General features: G+C 47.4%; 1 long non-coding RNA gene across 1 annotated transcript in view; it reads right to left on the bottom strand.

Annotated features, from left to right (window-relative positions):
- LOC115395626 (uncharacterized) overlaps positions 1 to 20,777 on the bottom strand; it is a 54,397-nt gene that overhangs the window by 14,011 nt on the left and 19,609 nt on the right. The window contains exon 2 of the long non-coding RNA XR_003932301.1: positions 20,038 to 20,079. This is a non-coding gene — a long non-coding RNA (uncharacterized LOC115395626). The remainder of the gene's footprint in view (positions 1 to 20,037; positions 20,080 to 20,777) is intronic.

Raw genomic sequence — 20,777 nt, forward strand, 5'->3', positions numbered from 1 at the left:
CCTTTCCAGACGCTTCGCTTCCCATCTTCTCCCCCCACGCCGCCTCCTCCTCCTCCTCCTCCTCCTCTCATGTTTACTGGCACATACATTGTGCAGCTCATCCACCCTGCATCCACGAGGCTCCTTTAAAAATAAACAATCCCTCTTCGTCTCAGAGTGGAGCCATCTGGGTCTCTGCACAAGACCAGGATCCTCTCAAGACCAGGACTAGGGCTGAACGGTTTTAGGAAAAATATTTATCGATATGACAATCTGGATTCGATTCGTGATATTTCTTCAGATCCTGCTCCGGTGCCGTATCGACCAGGCACAGCAACAGATTTAAAAGTTCACAGAAAATTCCGTCACACCATCAAAACACGCATCCCCAGGATGGACACTAAAAGGTAAGAATTGCGTCCAACATCGCCTCCCACCTGATGGACCTTTGGCTAAGCCCTGCCCCCAAATTTAAACGAACCAATAACATTCATCTACTAACTTCCTAGCTTAGCATCGGGGATGGTTCCTCCGTCTCCTCCTCCTCCTGCTGCTCACAGTCCTTCATGTTTCTTCCTCCTCTTCCTCCAGTATTGATAACATTGTCTGTGTTAGCTGCAGTAGCTTGCTGGCTAAAGAAAAAAAGCTCACTAAGCTCAACCGGTTCCACAGCCTAGCTAGCGGCAGACGCTAACATAGCCTGAAATCCTCTCATATGACCGACGTGTTGTTTTTCTTTGGGATTAGATCCCCAAACTCCGCTTCTGGTTCTGGGGTTTTACGGAGTCTGCATGTTGTCATCTGGACAGTAACCACGTCTGACACGCTAGCAGCTGGTAACTCAACACCAACACAACTGATCCTGGGTCAGTCAGCAGCGCTGCTAAAGGCCCAAGAAAACAAGAAATCATTCAGCCCGAACCAGGATGCTCACAAGACCAGGACCCACACAAGACCCCCAGAAGAGTTCCGAATCTGTCACACTTTGAAAAAGAGAACCCTGAGATTGAGCTGAACAGCAGATGGCAGCAGGTAAAGTTAGCGTTATTATCAAGAGTATGGAAAAAAAAGGTCAGACTGGACTCCTCGTCTTAAAGAGGCATAGAGTCCTGTGAAATCTGTAAAACCATGAAACGTTACTGTGGCGACGCTGGATCACAAAGGAAACTAATAACTCTCCAATAAATCAACCAGATGCGGTTCTCCTTCACGGGAATCTGTTTCAAATCCAAACCACATTACGGAGCCTTGTTTTGATGCTAATCAGCATTTTCACATAATCAATGAGGCGTCTTAACGGTTCGTGTTCTGCCGGTTCAGGAACAGCGCTGCGCTCCAACCAACCTGAACCTCGCTTCAAACAGGGAGGGGCATCAGGAAGCAGTGGGCGGGGCAACAAGGCAGCAGGCAGTGAAACAAGGTAGTGGGTGGGGTAGTAAAGCAGTAGGCGGGGCAACGAGGCAATGGGCGGGGCAACGAGGCAGCGGCACCTCGGGTGGATGACAGGAAGTTAATCTATGGACGCATGAAGTTCAGTCAGGCTGCTGGATTCCTGATGTCTGACAGAGAAATCACTTAAAAAGAAGATCTGCACAAGACTGCTGCACGATCCCACCTCCACCTCAACACACACACACACACACACACACACACACACACACACACACACACGGACTGACTCACAATGAGATCAGCAGAAGGGAATATTTGAGGAGAGTGGTGGGGGATTAATGAGAAGGGGATTAGCAGGTGGGTGGCTTTCTGTGTGTGTGTGTGTGTGTGTGTGTGTGTGTGTGTGTGTGTGTGTGTGTGTCAGCCACTCGAGCGTCAGCGGGGGGGGTGAGTTTGTCTTGGCGGGACGGTGCAGGAGTGTGTTTGGAGCCTGGCTGCCGGTCACATGGAGGCGGAGTGTGACGGCGCTCGCAGGCGTCCAGCCAGGCCGTGACAGGTCAGACTCTCCGAGCATGTGAAGCAGGCAGAGCGCAGGAACAGCGTGGCTCAAGCTGTGGCTCGGTGACCTCCAGGAAGGCCACACAAGGTCATCTGAGCTAAACACTGACAGCCACTGAGTGTAAAAGCAAAGGTCATATCTTTATCTTCTGCATCAGCACAAAACCGTCTCTTTACACATCCAGTGTGTTGGATTGAGCATTTAATCCACCAGAGGGCGCCGCTCTGATGGAACACAACGGACAAATACCAAGGGAAGAGGAGAGGCTTACTTCTGCTAGAATTAGAAGATGAACGACGTTCACGATAACTGCGATGGCAGGAAGTAACACTGACTTAAAAACAGAGGAGGAACATGGTGAAATTTAGCCCAACACTGCCCCCCCTGCCTACTGGTGGTACTGCAGCACTTGATCTGTATCCTCAAGAAATACAGACGCAAAGTTTAGAATTAGCTTTAGAACGAAAACCATCAAAATATCTCGGGCAATGTCAGAAGGCAAAGTTCAGGGGGAAAATAAGATTAATAATAAGAATAATAAGAATAAGACATTGGTTTGTTTAAAACAGGAAAGTAAGTTTACATTATTTATCATCGGCAACACAAATTATTATGAAAGACTAAACTTTAAGTAATTAAATGTACAGCAGTGGTTTATAGAAACTATTGCAGGAGGTTCATCATCGGGAGGTTCAGTGAGTTTCGATTTTTGGGTTCGACATCTTGAACAAACACAATTCATCCACAATTCATGTGGACGGACGACGAGGAATCAAACCGGTTTTTTTCTAACCGCTGCTTCATTTAATGCTTATTTGAGAAAACATTCAGAATCAAAACTGAAATAATTCACTTCTCCATCCTGCTTCCTGGATCATAAAACGAGCTCTCGCTGTAGTTCCTGCCATAAACCACTAGAGGGCTCCTTCTACCTGACTGTCATGTTAACTTCAACGTTCCACCTTCTGATCAGGCAAGAAATCAGAATAATGTTTGAGATAACTGACGATCCTCCTCTTAAAGCTTCACTGACAAAAGAAAGTCCACGGCAGAGATGCTTTTTTTTTAAGTTTTTTAGTTGCTTTTTTTTATCATAGAGAACTTTGCAGCACTTTTGCGACTCCGTTTCCCAGTGAATCCTAGCAGGTGCCAGGAGTCGATATCAGATGATGAAGTAAAAATAACTGCTGTGCATCATCAGCCAAGCCTTCCTCTGTCGCACACGGCAAATCAGATAAAAACTAATGGGAAGTGGGAGACGAACATCCTGTTTACATCCCCGGCAGGTGAAGCTACGGCGCTGTGGACGCCGCTCGGTGGCGTGAACGCCGCGCGGCGGGTTTCAGGGTTGGAGTCCCAGGAGCTGACGTTAGACCAGCAGGTACTCAGATGAAGTGGTGAAGGAGGAACAAACAGGCGGCGAGGCGAGGAGAGCCGGAGTCGCCTGAACTGTGAAGACCAAATAATGAGGCCAACGCCGGCGCTGTTTGCTGCTCTTGGCTGGACAGGCTCTGTTTGTCTGAGTGTCGGTGGAGGTGGGGGGGGGGGGGGGGGGGGGGGGGGTAAAGAGAGCCAGCAGCTGAATGGAATTCTTGGAAACGCCAAACAAACTCATATTAAATTTCCCCTGAAATGCCGCGGGGAGAGGCGTGGTGATGGGGCTCAAATTAAAGAGACAGGAAGGTAAGCGGGGGAAGAAGAAGATGTGTGCAGTGGAGGGAGGATGGCGGACAACGAGCCACACTGCAGCTTGGTCAGTGGACACGCTTCTTTAACTCAGGACTGGAAACCGAAACGCCGCGGGGTTAGGGTAGGGTAGGGTAGGGTAGGGTAGGGTGGGGTACGGTAGGGCAGGGTTAGGATAGGGTAGGGGAGGGTAACTCGAACCCAGGTGAGCCTCCTGATGCCTCTGAAGAAGACGTCTGAGCAGAAGAACAGATCCGGACAGGAGTTGGAATTAGGCAGAAAAGATGCAGATGCTTCCAGAACGGGTCGAACCCTGAACCCTCTGGATCCCGCCTCAACAAAATCTAAATATTTAAAAGAAAATTCTACTTCAAAACTCAAATTTCAAGAATATACTGAGGATGTAGGAAACAAATCCACAATATCTATATTAAAATTCGTCTTATGAGTGGAACTAGAAAAGCAGCAAAAGTGATTTTTTTCTGTTTCAGAGAGGAACATGAAACAAGGAAGCAGGAGAACTGCTCAGTGTTTCTGAAGAACTTCCCATATGGAAGTGGGAAATTCCTGATGTGACCCGATGCTCTCCAGGACGCTGGTTCGAGCATCATCAGAACAAAATGACACGATCTGGAATAAAACTGTTGAAATATCCAGAAGTCATTATCATAGCAGAGGTGTCAAACATGTGGCATGAGGACCAAAACCAGGCCGCCACAGGGTCAGTCCGGCCTGTCCCACAGTGTTTGAATAGGCGGGACCGCACTTTGAATCGTTTCAGGGTTTTTTTCGATGTTTCAGTCACAGCAGGGAACCTGATTCAACACAGACTCTAGCTAACCTGCTGCTAGCAAGTTAGCATCAAATGCTTAGTTTATTTATCAACTTCTTTCAAGTTCAGAAAGTCATCAAAATGTGTTATGAATGGATGAATGGATGACGTAGTTTCAGAAGATTTCAACCAAGCTGAAGTTTCTTTTTGTTTGTTTTTTTTAATTACACTTTAGAATTTATTTGAAATATTTAAGTTGTTTCAATCATGGCACCACTTTCATGGTTTGACTGGTCCATTCCTGCTGCCTGTGGCCTCCGATCAGCTGGTCGCTGTTTACAAACCACAAAAACAGCAATAAGTGAAGGATATTGATCATAAAGTCTTTACAAGCGACATTTCACGGAAATTATGGACTCGAAATACCAACTGGAGGAAATGAAACGTGGAGAATAAACTCAAGCTTTAGAGAAAAGGGGAACATTTTCAGAAAGACTGAAGAAGGAAACGACATGTTAAATGTCAGTTCTCAGTCCAGTTTCTGTCCAAACAAGAGTCGACTGAACGCCGAGGTTCAGATCAGAGGAGGAACTGAAAACAGAATTAGTTCCATGGCTCAGTCCAGAATCCAGACTCCAGAATCCAAAATCCAGAATCCAGACTCCAGACTCCAGACTCCAGAACCCAGACTCTGGACTCCAGACTGGGCTGTTGTGTAATGTCAGCTGGATTCCGTCCAGAGACCTCCTCAGCAGCACGACCGGCACAGATCATGTGTTGGGAACGAGTTTTATGAGCAGGACTGAGGACCAGGATGTGAACCTGGCCGTTACATAAGACTGACGTCCTCCCTCCGCTGTGATGAAGGGGGCGGAGCTTCAGAGAGACTCAGCTATCAAAGAACAGCGAAGTGCAGGTGCGTGGAGAACGACAACACTGCCCCCCCCCCCCCCCCCCCCCCCCCCCCCCCCCCCCCCCGAGCAGCTCGGGCCTGCCCTGCCCCCCCGGCCCCCCCTCCGCCCGGCCCAGGCCACATCTGGAGCGCATCAAGGCGCGGAGGACATCGGATCTCCCCGGAGCGCGGGACTGGATGGGTGGCCCGCCACGGCCCCCTGTCAGCGGCGGGATCCAGCCCTTCCCGGCCCCCACGTGCACACTTAACACTCACACACACCGATAAATCCTACACGCCGGCCGCAGGAGAACACGGCGAGCGCCGCTGTAACGCGGATTAGCCCCGACGTGTGTGTTTCCACCGCGGCGCTCGGCCCATCAATCACCCGGCGGTACGCCTCGGGGGGGGGGGGCTCCTCCGGGTGGATGCGAGGCCGGCGCGCCGCCAGTAAGCCCCACCCGGCCCGCTTTTAATGGAGGCAACAGCTCCCGACATGTGGAAGCAATACCGGGAACACGGGTACTCAGATCGTTCCGAACGCTGTGGCCAATCAGAGCCCCCCCCCCCCCCTTTCCAAAAGCTTCATTAACAAGAGATGCTTCCAGAAGATCCTCTGCCACGAAGAAAACACAAACTTTTTCTGCGGAGTTCAAAGAAGCCCCTCATCGCCGCTTAAATTGCTTTGCCTGATTTGCCATTTCAAATAAATTGCAGCGCTGGCCAAAATTTGCAATTCACAGAGAAGTCGTCCCCTCAGCCACACAGGAGAGGTTAATCCACATTTCACGTTTGAATATAAGATGGAAGGAGAGAAGGGAAACGCGAAGGGAAAGATAGGTAACTCTCTGCCAGGAGGGGAGGAGAAGCTGTGGGAGTGGAGAGAAAGGCGAGAGAATGGGAAGAAACAGGCGTCATTTAGAGTAAATGGCATCCAAAAACCCTCTCCAATTATCTTTGCCTGCCATGCCAGTGAGACTGACTTAATTAAAACGAGTTGAGAGGGAGGGGGGAGCAGGAAGGAGCTGCCAGTGATTGAGGGGGCAGCGAGGCGACGTATCTGCAGCGGAACACAAAGCCGCCGCGCCGCCCGGCCGTCCACCACTCTGCCTTTTCAATTCCACTTCAAAAGACAAGAAAGAAATAATAATAATAAAAAAGAGAGAGAGAGAGAGGAGAGAGAGTGGGAGAGCGGGGCTCGCTCCATCCGCAGCCATGTAATTGTGCTATTTAAATCCTACTTTTTTTTTTTTAATCATTGTTGGAATATTGGTGGAGGGGAGAGATGAATGTAGAGAAATGGTGAGTAAAACTGCTTTTTATTTTGGTTTGACTCCCCCCCCCCTCACACACACACACACATACACACACTGTAATCCTGTCTCTTTTCTCAGGAAAAGCCTCTGACAGTGACCTTTTCGCATGAGGTCTGTTTCTATGGAAACAGCGGCCGGCGACCCTCCACGCTCGGTGTTTTCCTGTCATCTGGACTCCAAACCGGATCACTTGTGGCTGAGAGGGGGAGAGGAAGAAAAAAGAACGCCTCGTCTTCAGGTTTCCTCTCGTGCGCTTCCAGAAAGAGACGCACGCCGTCTGGAGTCAGAATCCGCCAATAATCTGAGTCACAATCCAGCAGAATCTGTCAACGAGAGGCTGCAGAGCAGCGACCCGACCATCATCCAGCGTTCAACGAAGCAGCTGCGAGCATCACGACCTGCAGGGATCCTCCACACAGGCAGAGGGCGCCGGATTTCCTGGACCGAATCAGCCACGAAGACGAGAAGTTAGATAAGACACGCTGATGTTCCAGGTCCAGATGTCCAGATATCAGGACTGACAAAAAAATATTTTCTATCATCACAACTAATCACATTATTTCCATAGGTAATCACGATTAATGACGCTTTGAGTTGCCGCCTTTAAATTGTGTATTTTTGCATTTGAAGGCAGTTTTCAGTCCATAAAACATCCATTAGTCCAAATAATCCGTTCGCAAGTTGGATTTAAAGTCACTGTTGAGGTTTCAGCATGGAGACGTCCTGCAACAGAGCGTCTTGATTCGGAATCAAACACAAAGAATTTCCCTTTTCAGCATGTTGGATTTTCTTTCAAAATAAAGTACCAAATAGTAGAGCCAGTTTTCAAACTGAAAAAGAAGTCATAAGCCGAATTATGTGATTAATCACGATTTCAAAAATAATCTTTATATGGTGATAAATGCATATACGTTTTGTCAATCTGAAAAAAAATGTAAAAACTTGTGTCATTTTTCAACACTTACAAGTGTGTACACACACACACACACACACACACACACACACACACACACACACACACACCTGTGGGTCCGTTCAGGTGTCTTTAATAAGAGCTTCAACATGTTGCGCTGCAGACAGTTATGAATACAAACAGGCAAACACATGGACGGCCATTTAGATTCACAGAGTACAGTATGTGCCGCTCACACACTCACACACACCGACACACACACACACACTCCTTCACACCTCGATCAGCAGTTCCACTCCGACTGCTCATGTGTCGGCGGCACCTGTTACTGCAGCTTTGTCTCCGACTCATTGTGTCGAACGGACACACAACTCTCTCTCCCTCTCTCTCTCTCTCTCTCTCTCTCTCTCTCTCTCTCCAGAAGGTTTGTGGGCGCCGCCGTTCAACTTTAAGTGTGAGAAGCGCAGCGTATAGGATAATTACCAGGAAACCACTGCACGGCTGTAGGTTGGCTGGAGGGCGGCTTTGGATGGAAATCAAAGTTTTAAATTAAAGACGAAAAAACTTTTTCTTTTTAAAAAAAAAAGCGACCTGCTGGTGGCCTTTTGTGAAAGTTTGTTTTTTAAAGTAACAGTTCGCTTTCTGAACAAAACAACAAGCTGATTTCAGACACTCTCTGCAGTTTGTGGATGACACACACACACACACACACACACACACACACACACACACACACACACACACACACACACACACACACACACACACACACACACACACACACACGGAGAGCGAGGAAGGAGGGTTGAGTTAGCATGACAGCCATTATTTTGATGGGGCCGAAGCCAAGTATCTCCACATATCCACTTTCCTCTTCTATTCATCCTTCTTTTCCATCTTCACCCCTCCAGCCCCCCATTCCCCCATCCCCCCGTCGTCTCACCTCTTTTCACTGCTCTCCCTCCTCCTCCTCCTCCTCCTCCTCCTCCTCCTGTTTTCTCCCCCAGTCCTCCCTTGGCTAACAGGAGCTCTGGTTCATCGTTTGAGGAAGAAGAAGAGGAGGAAGAATATCAGTCCTGTTGATTCTGAGAAAAATGAGTGTGTGTGTGTGTGTGTGTGTGTGTGTGTGTGTGTGTGTGTGTGTGTGTGTGTGTGTGTGTGGCGCTGTGGACTGGTTCCACATGATCTCAGTCAAACACAGCGATAGCGGCTAAAGTGAGGGAGGCAACTGATAAAGTGAGGATCGACTCTGTAAAAGCCTTGACCCCCCCTCCGACCCCCCCACCTCCAACCCCACCGGACAGATTGTTCTCCCACATATAGTGTGTACACACACACACACACACACACACACACACACACACACACACACACACACACACACGCCCTCCACAGTCTCAGCTCCAGTTGCCAGGGAGACCACCATACCAGGGCTCTGACCCAGGAGGTTTGGGACTGTTTTTCAAGCCCCCCCCCTCCACCCGCTCCGCCCCCCTCCCTTCTGAGGCAGGAGGAGATGGCAGCTGTAGGACAGCTGTTCCTACCAGAGCCTTAAAACCACAGGCAGCATCCCGCCGCCGGCGCGGCCCCGGACGGCGCATCGGGGACCCAAACACCCGGCGGGCCTCCAACCATTACGCACATCTGCCTCATGCTTCTGTGAGAACCATCGGGACTCTGCTGAGCCCGAGCCGGGTTCACAACACCACCGCCAGATCTCTCCGGACCGATCCAGTCTCAGATCCTGGATCGGCTGGATTAGAAGAGACGAACTGAACCGGGATCATGAATTCATTATTAGAAACCAGTTTCAGGACTGAACCCAGAGCAGAGGTCAGGGACTCAAACATTAAAGCTGTTTGTTTGTTTTTAGGAACGTATGAAGTTGAGCTGAAGAGAGGATGACCTCTGACCTCCAGTCAGAACAGAGACGGCAGACCGTTGGTGCCGCAGCCTCAAACACACCGTTCCCATTCCAGGAGTTTCCCCGTTTCTCCCCATTCGTCCTTCCTGTGTATTGTGTTGTGTGTATAGTTGTGTAGTGTTGTTGTTTTTGTTTGTTCGGTTTGTGTTTTTTCTTCTTTCTTCTTTACTTTTGGCCAGTTTCTAAATGTGTTGGTGTTCACAGAGCCTGAGGGACAGTCACTGCCTTTCACTGCCATACGAGTCATGTGTGAAATAATCTGATCTGATCTAATCTGATTGAATCTGAACTGATCATTCATTTTGCATCTTTTTAAAAGCTGATCCATCAATAAACCGTTAGAGTTCTGGGTGAAAACCTCGATCTCCTCCTGGAGAATCTTGGAATCTTGTTCTCTTCATCAGGCTGGTTCTTATCATCTGATGATTCTTGTCCTCGAGCTGGTTCTCGTTCTGGGACTGGTTCTTGTCCTTCGTCTCCACCTCAGGATCTGGTTTCGGTCCCTGAATGAGAACTCAGCATGTTCTTCACGCGTGACTGAAACCAGTGAGACACTGAATCTGTGGTCGAACCAGGAGGGCATGAACAGATTCTGCTGTTAATGCTGCGGATAATGTTCTGGACGATGTTCGGGATAATGTTCTGAATGATGTTCTGGATGACGTTCTGGATGATGTTCTGGATAATGTTCGGGACGATGTTCTGGACGATGTTCTGGACGATGTTCTGGACGATGTTCTGGATAATGTTCTGGACAATGTTCTGAACGATGTTCTGGACGATGTTCTGGATGATGTTCTGGACGATGTTCTGGACGATGTTCTGGACGATGTTCTGGACGATGTTCTGGATGATGTTCTGGACGATGTTCTGGATAATGTTCTGGACGATGTTCTGGACGATGTTCTGGATAATGTTCTGGATAATGTTCTGGACGATGTTCTGGATAATGTTCTGGACGATGTTCTGGACGATGTTCTGGATAATGTTCTGGACGATGTTCTGGATGATGTTCTGGATAATGTTCTGGACGATGTTCTGGACGATGTTCTGGATAATGTTCTGGACGATGTTCTGGATAATGTTCTGGACGATGTTCTGGATAATGTTCTGGATAATGTTCTGGACGATGTTCTGGATAATGTTCTGGACGATGTTCTGGACGATGTTCTGGATAATGTTCTGGACGATGTTCTGGATAATGTTCTGGACGATGTTCTGGACGATGTTCTGGATAATGTTCTGGATAATGTTCTGGATAATGTTCTGGACGATGTTCTGGATAATGTTCTGGACGATGTTCTGGATAATGTTCTGGATAATGTTCTGGACGATGTTCTGGACGATGTTCTGGATAATGTTCTGGACGATGTTCTGGATAATGTTCTGGACGATGTTCTGGACGATGTTCTGGATAATGTTCTGGACGATGTTCTGGATGATGTTCTGGATGATGTTCTGGACGATGTTCTGGATGATGTTCTGGCTGTGTGTCTGTGCTTCAACCAAATCTTCTAAGTCTTAGAGAAGGTTCACGTGTTCTCCAGTCCTCTGGAGTCTCGGTGTTTGACTCGTTTCAGTTCAGAGGCCACACAGAAGCATCGGAATACGGAAAAGCTGGTAGTTTTTCTTCATACAGCACAAAGAGAACACGAGTCTTCACCGGGGAATAGACCTTTAATTGTTTAGACATCTAATCGCACGCGATCCTCCTTCCAACCGCAGTGATGTTAAATATAGTGTGGAGCTTCTTCGACTTGTGCAGCCTTCAGCAGATTTTCACCCACTCGCCTGCTTACTGGGACGTTCATGCTAATTCAACACTGCCAGCAGAAACTCCAGACATCTCTACCGTTGTCTGTTCAGTCCTGGGTCCCAGCGCGGCGGCGTTTGCTGGGATGATCGAAAAGTCAAACCAGAGCCATGCCCATTTTTCTTTGACTGTTCATTTGGACTTTTGGATTTAAAGCCACAGGTTATATTAGAAAACATGGCTGACCTGATTCAGTTGGGCGAGAGAGTCAAAATGTTCTTGTAAATTGGTCGCTCTGCAGATCTTGATCTGATCAGGTCCATTCAGAAAGAACCTGAAGAGTTCTGGTTCCAGTCCAGAGTCCAGGTTTCCAGAACTTCCTGCTCAAGCTGGATATGGATCATGTGATCCTCACTGCCTAAAATAATGAATCAAATGAGACAAAGACACCATCACGATGTTCTGCGCTGCTGGTTAATCTAAATGAACGAAGACTTTCTGCAGCACAACAAGGTTCAATCCCCAGAAACGAATCTTTACGTCTTCAAGGACGGTGATGCTGATGGTCTGATGAGAAGAAGTCTCTCCAATCAAAACCATAATTTCCTTCAGCTCCAGCTTTCAGCTTCGTTGCATACTGTTTGTTGCATATTGTTTTGCATGCTGCATGTTGTGTATTGCTTCCTGCGTGTTGCATATTGCGTGTTGTGTGCTGACCGTTGCATGTTTCCTCTTGCGTGTTGCATGTTGTGTATTGCTTGCTGCTCGTTGCGTGTTGCGTGTTGACTGTTGCATGTTTCTTGCTTGTTGCGTGTTGCTTGTTGCACGTTGTGTGTCGATTCCAGCTGTTTTGTGGTTTTGTTTCTATTCCTGGTTGTTTTCAAGCAGAAACCACGGGCTTCGTGTTTTGGGCCTAGAAAAACGCTGCTCCAGGTCTTCATGTTGAGACGCTGCAGGTTTGGGTGAGTCGACTGTTCTGGAGTCAGATCTCCATCAAACAGAATAAAACACTCCGATTGATTCACAAATCAATGTTGGCTTGAATTCATGTCTCCACAAAAACTGAGAGCTCAATGAAAACACATCAAAAATCCAGAGCAAGGTTCATTTCTGAGGCCTGGAACTATAAAAGCACTAATATAGAAATGTCTTGAAGAACATTTATACAAACTTTGTCTTTTTAAAGGTTTGTTTTTGGGCGTAGAAGCAGAGAAACCAAGCAGACTGTTGATTTGAGTTCAGAAAGCAGAGGTGATAATCTGAATAAATGAGATGATTTAATGACAAAATCTGAAGTTTACAGAGATCAACATGAAGATCCTTCTTCAGATGCTCAACAAACCCATTTGGTCCAAACCATCGTGAGTTTTGAGCAACCAGTGTTATTTTTTGTTTTTTTTCCAAAAAAACAGGGTGTTTCTTTCAGGGAGTGAAGCACCACAGATTATGTATTTTCTTGGGAATACCAAAGATTTTGGAGGATAATCTTGGCCAATTTTATAAGATAATTCAATCAATAAACCTGATTATGACAAAGTATTAAAGTGGATCCTCCAGAAATATCTGAAAGTGATGGTGTCAAACTATTTTAGACCATCTGTGAAACGCAGTGGATTATTTTATTCTGAAAAAGTAGTGTTGAGGAGCCAATCACAGGAGCTTTGGACAACATCGTCTACCCGAGCTTTAACAGGATGACGCGAAGCAGGAAAAAAAACAAAAAGCATCAATCAGTCGCAGGAACAGCAGAAATCTGTCATATATCAATTTAAATGTCTTTTATTTCAAATGTTTAAGATTTAATTGGACGTGTGGCTTCAGTGAGTTCAGCTTTAAATTCACTTCATCTCAATAAATGTTCACTTTCTGCTTAAATTATTACACTTCATGTCTTCAAGTCATATTCAGTTAATCCTGAACATGAAGCCCGTACAGAGATATTCATTCATTATGACAAATAAACCATTTATATATTCACTAGTTTATTCCTGTTATTATTATTCTTATTGGAATTATTCAGAAATTATCTCAAAGTTCTACCAGATAAAGATGAAGTGGAGCAGTTTAGTTTGAGCTCTCTTTATATTTATAACCAAACTCTCCCCCACGTTGCTCGCTCGCCGTTAACGATGATCGCAGAACCCGGGGGTCTGCCTGCCGGCGCCGAGGAGCTTCATTGTTCCAGATCCGTGTGGCGTCGGCGTTTCGGTTTTCCTTTGTTTGGAGGGGGAGCGGATGGATGGCGGGTGTGAGCGGAGACGCCGAATGTGACCTGGCTGCAGGTTTACGCCGTCTTCACGCCGTTTCTCTTCCAGGAAGCGCCGCCGCCGCGCTCGTCTGTGTGGTCTGCGGCGCCGCCGGTCTGAGCGACGTGTGAAAGCCGTGGGAGGACTTGGCTCCGACCGAACGGCCACTTCCAGCTCAAATATATAAATTATACATCCTGGCTGCTCTGCCAAATAACAACAGAGAAAGAGTTTGTGCGAGACGTAAAAATCTGTGTTTCCTGTAAGGACAGCGTCCCCGTCCCCCGTCCCCCGTCCCCGTCCGGGGTATAATTGGCGGCGTTCTCATGGAAGTGAAGGAACCTGGTCCTCCTTCCTGGTGCCGGTGATTGGGCTCTCCCCCTCCATCTGTTTTGTTTTCCTTCCATCTCCCTCTTTTTGATGAGCTGGGTCTTCAGTCCCCCTTCTAAAATCCCATTAGCTCTTAATGAAGTCGGGCTCCTAGCCTCTCGGCCTCACCTCATTTAGCACGATTGTCTGGCGGCCATTAGCATGGAGGCAATTACAGCCGCACGACAAGAGTAATTGGAAATGCCGACAGGGACCCTGAGAAATGGGAATAAATAAATATAAAAAAAATATATTCAAACTAATAAGCTTCCATTCAGATGGCGGGGAGGGAGCCGCATGTGTCTAAGTTAAATCAACATAATTACAATTAGGGCTGGTGGGGTAAAGAGCCGGGCCAGGAGAAATGGATCTGACGCTAAGCGCCGAGGTAGAAGGCTGATGGGAAATGTGCATCACACAGTGAAGTCAATCACCAAGAACACGAGCAGGACTCCGGATCCAGTCATGGCGAGGTCACAGCGGCATGCCGCCGTGTTCGGTACATTCAGCACACCGCTGCGTTCGGTACATTCGGCACGCAGCCGTGTTCGGCCTGCTCTCGGCTGCTTTCCAGAGTCGAACCGGCTTCATATGTCTTCAAGATCGCGAAAAACATTAGAGGAGCGGCCACAGATCGACCTGAAACACCTGCTAACACTGCTGATGCTAGTAATGCTAATGCTAATGTGTCACGTGTAGGAATATAGCTGCAGTATAGCTTAGCATTAGCATTAACTGTCTTTATTCAACCTAAAAAGCTTTAATGCTTAGTTTAGTTTTTTTTTTTTTTTTTTTACATAAAGGAACAGATGAGATAGTAAAATCAATAATTAGCACCTTTAGCTTCACCATGTTAGCTTCAACACATAAAATCATAAACTTCTTACATTCAGTGAAACACATTCTGCAGCGGTTACATGAATACACTTTAACACTTCCATTATTTTTTTCTTTTATAGTTTTAGATTGTAAGCCATGAAAATGTAAAATAACACATTTAAAGGTGCGATAATTAATTTTTCCTTTATTTTTTCTCACCAGAGATCTAAATGAGCATGATAAACATGTCAGACTGGTTTAAATATTTATGTTTATACATTGCGAGGATGTGTTTCAGAGTTTGTGAGTGCTGTTTTAAAGCTGGACATTATCAGTATTTCGTGGTCTTATTTGAGGATTCATTCGGTCTAACATGATCTGCTGCAGTGTATTAATATTCACTTCCAGATGTGTGCATTTGAAGGAAACCTCTGAAGGACGGCCGGGGAAGCTGCTCCCAAAGCAGCAGAGCTAAAAAACACATCGGCGGCGGCGCCGCAGCAGCCGGCGTCTCATTGGTATCAACCTGCTGCGCTGGGCGGATAAATTCCTCCGATGACTTCTGGAAGCTTCCGGAAGCTTCCGGCAGCATCTCCTCACTCCTGCAGCCTGTGCTGCTCCGTATAGTATGTTATATTATATTATATTATATTATATTATATTATATTATATTAGGTTATTCCATGCCTGTGTTGATTTCTGCCAGTTTGAGCTTATTGCATAATATCGTTTTACCTATTTACGCTTTTTTTGCATTGTTTGTATTTTACTTTATAATCTATATTTTTGTCCTATTGTTGCATCTTTTTGTGCACGTAGAGCCTGGTTGTACTTGTTCATGCATGTGACAAATAGTCTAACCTAATGTCAGCAAATGCTAATGTGTTAGCATAGCTAAAAGCCAGAGCTAGCGACGCCAATGTTGACTTGTTAAACGCTAATGCTGCCAAACATCAAATTCTGTTAATTCTGTGTAGAGCTTCATTACAAGAATTTCCTTCTGGGATTAATAAAATATTTCTGTTCTGTTCTATTTAATAAATATTCTAAATTTAGAACAAATAAATAGGTTTATTAAAGTTTACCAACTGCTGAAGTTGATGCTAACATTTCATGCTAGCTGTTAGCAGGTATAGATGTCGTTCCTGAATATTAAATCTCTTATTAAATCTCTTATTAAAGCTTCCTGAATGTCTTCGTAGCGCGTGCTTTGTTTTAACAGGTCCTCAGTCTTGCTGCCGCTCAGCTCGTTTACTGGCGGTTTAAATAAACGCTAACGCTAATGCTGCTGGAGTTTTTCCGGCGGATAAACCGACGGCGTAACTTCAGCCTGGCGATGTGTCCTCCGAGTGCCTTTCACCGCCAAGATAAAGTGAACGTCGTAATAAAATCCAATCCACAAAAATGGGCCCAAAAGATTTGCCTCCACATGCAGTAAAGCTCCATAAAGAAGCTTCTGGAACAATCCGCAGCGACGCGGCGAGAAAGCTTTCAGGTTTAAGTGTTGGTCTGATCGCGCTCATAAAGCCAGCGGATAAAACCTGTGGCCAGTGAAGTGTTGGTGGCTTCGGGCAAGTCATAGGAGGAGTAAACAAGAAGCAGAAACGGCGGAAACCTCTGGTGGACGGAGCCATTCATCCACCCGACGGGCCATTCATCCACCCGACAGGTGACTCAACCACCCGACAGGAGTTTCATCCACCCACAGGTGATTCAACCACCCGACAGGAGTTTCATCCACCGGACGGGCGATTCATCCACCCGACGGGAGTTTCATCCACCGGACGGGCGATTCATCCACCCGACGGGAGTTTCATCCACCCACAGGCGATTCATCCACCCGGCAGCCACACGAACACTCTGGGAACGGTTAGATTTGTAGTTTCCTCTTCGTTTGTTGGGTTTCGTCAGAATGTGGAGACACTTCCACCACATGATGGTGACGTTGACGTGACGTCTGCGGTGCCTGAACGTCACTTCTCACGCAGGATTCTTGTAAAAAATGGAGGTTTAATGGCAGAAGAAGAAGAAGAAGCCGGAGCGCCGTGCGACCCCTGCTCGGGGTAGAAAGGAGCCCTCCAGAAGTGCAGGAGGCTCCGGTGAAACAATAGCAGGCTGCAGGCTCACTGCCAGATTGCCATGGTATCTGTAACCGCCCCCCCCCCCCCCATACACACACACACACACACACACACACACACACACAGAACACACACACACAGAACACACACACACTCCCTGTCCTGCCTGCTAAGCTGAATGACAGGTGGCAGAAACCTGATCAGTTTGGGTTTTCGCCCATCTGAAGCGGGCGAGCTGCCCACTTGCCCACCCGAGGCTTTGGTGGGCCGGGTGTGTGCATGGGGGGGGGGTCTACAATGGACACAGTGGGAGGGGGTGTGATGGAGTTTCTGGCCGAGGAACTGGCACCGGGTGTCCAGGGCTCAAACGGGAAACAGGGGTGGCGGACCTCCCCAACAGTGGTCCACAACAGCAGGGCAAGTGTCTGCTGTCAACGACGACCCTCAAAGTCCTCACTGCTGGGACCCCCCTCTCCAAAAACCCCTCAAGCCCCCCCAACCCGGCAGCACTTCCCTTTCAGCTCATACAGGGATTCAAACCGTGCACGTGGAGCATGTGCACGTTTCCAACAGGAAGCTCCGTCACTGGGTTTGCGAGCACGCCTCGGCTACGTCTGCGTCGCTGACGGACCAGGAGGCGGCGGCGGCGGCGGCGGCGTCCTCGTCCTCGTCAGACGTGAAGAAGCCGTCTCGAGAGCATCGGAGCGTCTCACCGTGAAATTACAAATCCACAGAGTGGCGTCTCCCCGAGCCCGCCAGCCGCCGCTCTTCATGAAAGGAAGCTTTATTTCTGTTAAAAATCTCTCCGTGGGGCCGGAGTGAGTGCGGAGGGAGGAGGGGGTGGAGGGGGGGGGGGGGGGGGGGGGGGGGGTGATGTGAGGGGAGGAGGAGAGGGGGTCTCTAACTCCAACCAGGAGGAGATTTAATTAGGGAAATCTCATTAAGTCTAACAAAATTAAGCGTAAAACAATCCTTGGTGGGGAATCCGGGTGGAGGTTCTGGGTGAGTGTGGGGGGGCCAGGGGTGCCGGTGGGGGTGGGGGCAACATGGAGACTGGCTGTGCGATTAGTCCGACCCACATGTAGGAAGAGACAGACGGCTCAGAGCAGACCACCTCTGGCAGTCGAGCAGAGACGGCGTCTCCTGATCCCCCACAGTCCCCAGTCTGGTTCTGTCCACAGGTCAACCCTGGACTAACAGCAGGGACTGAGTTCCATCCAGAGTCTGATCTCACAGAGAAGACGGAGGACAAGCAGAAACAGTCCAGAAGTTATAGTAACCCCATTTCGTCAAGGCCATGTGTTCCACATCCAGCAACAGCTGGCTGGAGAAAGATGCTGGAGTCAAATTACACGCATGGCTATGTCGTTAGAAGCTGACGATGGTTCATGGAGCTCCGTGTTTCTGAAGGAACTCTAACCTGGGAACTCCACAGTCACAGTCCACTGTCTCCACATCCCGTCGTCAGCGGCGGCGGCTGATCTGCGGTCACGCCGGGCGCGTTCCCCGCGGACCACACGTCCATCTGAGAGCCGGAGGTCTTTACACAGCGGAACCGCGACAAATCAGAAACGTCAAAACCTCGCAACCAAACGACTCGGATAACCTCGAGGCAGCAGCTCGGAGACCAAAGAGCAGGAAACTGTCTGTGATCAGCTGTTTGCTGAGCTAGCTACCCAGCTAGCCGCCGCTAGCAGAGTGCATCTGAGCCGAAGTCGCGGCGGCAACAAGGAGCCCCGCTTGTAACGCTTGAAGTGTGTGAAAGTGTTTTATTCACGGCGGAGCGAGGAATGTTTGTTCTGGTGTCAAAACAGAGATGTTTTAGCTGCTGTGTTACTTCCAGTCATCACAATGCCGCCGCGCCGGCGACGCGAACACTTAATTATCTCGTCTGAGCGGAGCTGTCGGCGTGAAGAAAGGCTCCTCCTGCACCAATTAGTGTCCAAACAGCAGAAAACTAAATGGAAGCAGCGACGCACCTGCCAAGTTAAACGCTGCTGCCTTCGCCTGATGATATGAAAACTGTTGTTGAGTTTCTATTGACAAAAACTGGATTTGTACAGAATAAAAACCAAAAAAACAACATCTGCAGGAGACACAGAGCAAAACGTTCCTGCTCAAACCAGTGCAAATACTGAGAAAATCAGAGTTTTACACTGAAGGGAAGATCAATCAATTCAGGCTAATTCAATGAAAGATGCTAGCACAGGTTAGCATTGGTTAGCATCGAAGGGATGTACATTCACTGTTATCTCCGACCTTTATGAAACATGGCTGAGCGTACTAGGATGTATTAAATGATGGATAAATAAAGATAAATGAAAATAACCAGATTTCAGTCTTTCATCTAAATCGACTCTGAGTTTGAATGAACTCAGTATAAAGTCGTCTGGTTTCATTTCAATGGAAACATGTTTGAAAACAGCTGAAAATGTTCCTGATTCCAAAACCACAGCGATAATCTGTCTGCTGGGGTCAGAGGTCACGTGTGTGTGTGTGTGTGCATGCTGAAGGAGGATCTGGACTTGAATCTGACTCAGGGTGGACCACCGCTGGTTCCCCTCCGCCTCACTGACTCCGAACCAAACAGCTCCTGGAACTGGGGGACCCAGGTTCTGCTGGAAGTTTCTTCCTGACAAGTAGAGAACTATAATCCAGACTAAAAGAGCCCTGAAGAACAACAGTCGACTGACTATCAGAACTTTCAGGAACCAACATAAAATTTCAGACAGTATCAGTGATGACCAGAACCTCTGTGAAACATCAGAACCTTTAGGGATTATCAGTAACTGTCAGGAATTAGAACTATGCACTACAATGGATTATCGAGAACCATCAGGAACTTTCAGAAATCATCAGTAAACGTCAGAAACCACAAGTAAACATCAGGTACTATAAGGTACCGTCAGGAGCCATAAGGACCCTCATGAACCTTCAGGAACTATCAGAACCACCAGGAACTATCAGTGACCATCAGGGACTTTTATGAATGATTAGTGACAATCAGAACATTCAGGGACCATCATAAACCTTCAGGGATTATCAGGGACGACCAGAACCTTCAGGAACCTCTATGAAACCTCAGAACCCTCATGGATCTTCAGGAATTATCAGGAATATTAAGACACTATCAACGATCATCAGGAACTTTCAGGAATCCGTAAACTTAAGGAACCATGAGGGACTAGGAACCACCATAAAGCAAAAAATAAAATAAAAGTTTCTATAGATGTCCTGACTGATACTAAACTACTACTGGAGCAGCTTCATTGGGTTCATGTGGACAAGCGGAAACGTGCACGGTTGACGTGGCATGACAGGAAACGGAGGACTCACAGTTAGCTCGCCCACAGCAAGGTCCCGACTTCCTGCCAAAGCCTGTGGACACAGAGACACAGATCAGAGCTGCAACTTCATGATCGATAACAAAGAAACAAAAAAGCTGTTCGATGGAGCAAAGAGGCAGTGAGTGTAAAAGCATCGATCTGTCTCAGTTTTACCAAAAATCCTGGAACAAAGAGGAGGAATCAGCTGATAAACACGAAGCTGCTGCTGCACCACTGAACTCAGACACACTTTGTTCAAAGCGGACGATTGTTAAACCTCCTGGACAGTTTTCAGGTTGGAGTGAGAAATTCAACTAACGCAGTTAAAATGAAATCAATGTTGTATATAGTTTGCAGTCAGTTTCATCTGTTTAGACATGAAAATAATAATACAGTCATAATAATTGAAAATACCACAGTGAAAAAGATGTGGTTGTTTTGCTGAAGACACTTCAGAAAAGCACTGAAAGTTAACGACAACACTGGATCCCTGCATTCAGGTTGAGCAGAATCACAGAGTCTGTATTCAAACAGGTGCAGTGGGTCGCTGTGACATCTCACAGACAGAAAGTTCCTGGTTGGAGTCTGTCTATCTGGAGTTTGCATGTTCTCCCTGGGCATGTGTGTATCACTTCAACCTATGCCCACAATACAAAGACACACACAAGTTAACATATTGAGAAACATTCTCAGAGAGTTCGAAATGAAACCATCATCAAAATCATGTGAAAGTCTCTCCTAGCGAAGTGC

Source organism: Salarias fasciatus, chromosome 10 (genome assembly GCF_902148845.1).
Source record: "Salarias fasciatus chromosome 10, fSalaFa1.1, whole genome shotgun sequence".
NCBI lineage: Eukaryota > Metazoa > Chordata > Actinopteri > Blenniiformes > Blenniidae > Salarias > Salarias fasciatus.